At 45.2% G+C, this 2801-nt stretch overlaps 1 pseudogene; it reads right to left on the bottom strand.

The window, feature by feature from the left end:
• Positions 1-1465: 1465 nt before the first annotated feature.
• Positions 1466-1583, bottom strand: LOC126459723 (5S ribosomal RNA; annotated as a pseudogene).
• Positions 1584-2801: the final 1218 nt, after the last annotated feature.

Below are 2801 nucleotides of genomic sequence, written 5' to 3' on the forward strand. Positions count from 1 at the left end.
GTGTGCTGGCGTTGGGTTTCCCCCTTTTCCGTCGTTATCAATAATCAAAACAATACGCCATGTTTTAAACGCGCTCATCACACTAATCTTCACCAAAACATATAGGACTACCTAAGATGTATTTCTCACACATCAGGAAGAAAAAGTGCCGCTGTTCACGCGGGTAGAAACCTCTCAAATTAACCAAAATGAAGGATCCCTCGACATCTGGCTAATAGGAATTATGCATCTTTTTCCTACAACTCGTGTTCCTTCTGCCCTCTGTGATGACGACCGTGCGCTCATATTACCACTGCGGCATTAACGACTCACTTGTTCCCCACCCTCCAATACCGAAAGCCCGCCAGGAAGTAGGTGCGTAGACTTTGAAGTCGGCCCCTTAGACCAGGTATGGGCATGTCCCATAAGTTTCATGACTTGGCCTAAAAACTGGACTACTCTTTGCTGGTTGCCGCGTATTCGTCTAGTAAGGTCTATTGTATTATTGAGACTCAGTTTGCCTAGATCTAAATCTACATCTACGTGATTATTCTACTATTCACAATAAAGTGCCTGGCAGAGGGTTCAATGAACCACCTTCAAGCTGTCTCTCTACCGTTCCACTCTCGAACGACGCGTGGGAAAAACGAGCACTTAAATTTTTAAGTGCGAGTCCTGATTTCTCTTATTTTATTGTGATGATCGTTTCTACCTATGTAGGTGGGTGCCAGCAGAATGTTTTCGCAATTGGAGGAGAAAACTAATGATCGAAATTTCATGAGAAAATCCCGCAGTAGCGAAAAACGCATTTGTTTTAATGATTGCCACTCCAATTCACGTATCATGTCTGTGGCACTATCTCCCATATTTCGCGATAATACAAAACGAGCTGCCCTTCTTTGAACTTCTTCGATGTCATCCGTCAGTCCCACCTGATGTGGATCCCACACCACACAGCAATACTCCAGAATAGGGCGGACAAGGATGGTGTAAGCAGTCTCTTTAGTAGCCCCGTTGTACCTTCTAAGTGTTCTGCCAATGAATCGCAGTTTTTGGTTTTCTCTACCAACAACATTATCTATGCGATCGTTCCAATTTAGGTTATTTGCTTCGCCAATAGCAGCCTGCCGTGGACTGATTGGACTGCTCATTGTGACAATTGTGTACGTATCTCTCTACTTTGGTTTACTCATTGCTTTGTTAATAAGAGTCCTAAACTTCTTGAGCGTCTGTCGCATTAACTATATGTCCGTGTCTAAAGTGTAGTTAAAACTGAAACTCCTCCCGAACAGGCAATGAAGACCCAACGGTACTGACCGGCCGCCGTGTCATCCTCAGTCCATAGGCGTCATTGGATGTGGATATGGAGGGGCATGTGGTCAGCACACCGCTCTCCCGGCCATATGTCAGTTTCCGAGACCGGAGCCGCTACTTCTCAATCAAGTAGCTCCTCAGTTTGCCTCACAAGGGCTGAATGCACCCCGCTCGCCAACAGCGCTCGGCAGACTGGATGGTCACCCATCTAAGTGCTAGCCCAGCCCGACAGCGCTTAACTGCGGTGATCTGACGGGAACCGGTGTTACCACTGCGACAAGGCCGTTGGCAAAGTTTAGTTAGGAACTGGTTAAATAAAACTATAACGAAAACAAACAATAGAACACCATCGTATAAGTCCATCACTATATTTACATGCTTGCTGATTTTTGGTTTACAGACTTTAAGCCGTAGTCCAAACACATTTCTATAAATAATGTTTCGCCTCAATTCTGGAGTCTGTTTCAGAGGTTGTTGATACTCGCTTATCGATTTGTCCCCCGGGTCGACTTCACTGGCGCAATGAGTTACACAATCGTACAGTTTTAAGCGGCGCACATGCGCGGAAATGGGGTCTTGCTTTGACTTCTGAGGCGAGAGCGAAGAGTGCACTGGTGAGGGAAGGAGCCCTACTTGTCCGGGTCAAGTGCAGGCTTCCACGCCCAAGAAGACAGGCTGCGGGGCAGGCAGTCTTGTAAACACCACCGCCCGAAACACACACACTAGAATGCAGTATGCTGTTGCTGGACCAACAGGTCGCGTTGCGCTGTGTGTAGGTCGCATCGAGCTGGAGGCTATCGTCTCCGCCGTCTGATTAACGCTGGCAACTCGCCACATACTCGATTTCCAGCAAAGTTTCTTCAGATTAACTCAACTCTTAAATTCACTTGGCGGTTACCATGTCTTGTGCCAGTGATAAACTATAGGCCGTTATTTTGAATTTCTGGGTTACAGCGTGGAAATGCCGGTAGCGTTTATGGACTGTGTGGATACCAGTGTGTGCTCTGTCAGCAATGGACTATAAATACTCGTTCCCTCTCTGTATTAAGTGGGTGTTAACCAACACGGTCGTGATTTGCTTAGGAGTTAATTTTTCTCTTCAGTTATCTGCATCCCTTTGCTGGCCATACTGTGAATTTATATATGATTGGTTTGCCTTATTTTAATGTGTAATTTAATTGTACTTCTCTCTCTGTTGTAGAATCCTGTTGTAATTGTATGCGTTAAGCTGATCTGGCTCGGGGCAAGGGCACACTGGCGGATTGTACAAATAGCTGTCTGTGAATGTTTACTTCAGCCAGGTGTGACCGATCAGATGCCATTTTCTTGAATGCGTACCACTAGACCTGTACTGCTAGGTAAAAAGCAGCGCCAGATGTAAATTCAGCAACCAATTGCTTTTGTTAACATTGCTATTTCTCAGTGTATTTGTGTCCTATCAGTTGTTAATTACTAAGAGTTTGGGTTAATATTATTATTTTTAAATGATAAAACTTGAAGAGATAGTG

Source organism: Schistocerca serialis, chromosome 2 (assembly GCF_023864345.2).
Source record: "Schistocerca serialis cubense isolate TAMUIC-IGC-003099 chromosome 2, iqSchSeri2.2, whole genome shotgun sequence".
Classification (NCBI taxonomy): Eukaryota; Metazoa; Arthropoda; class Insecta; order Orthoptera; family Acrididae; genus Schistocerca; species Schistocerca serialis.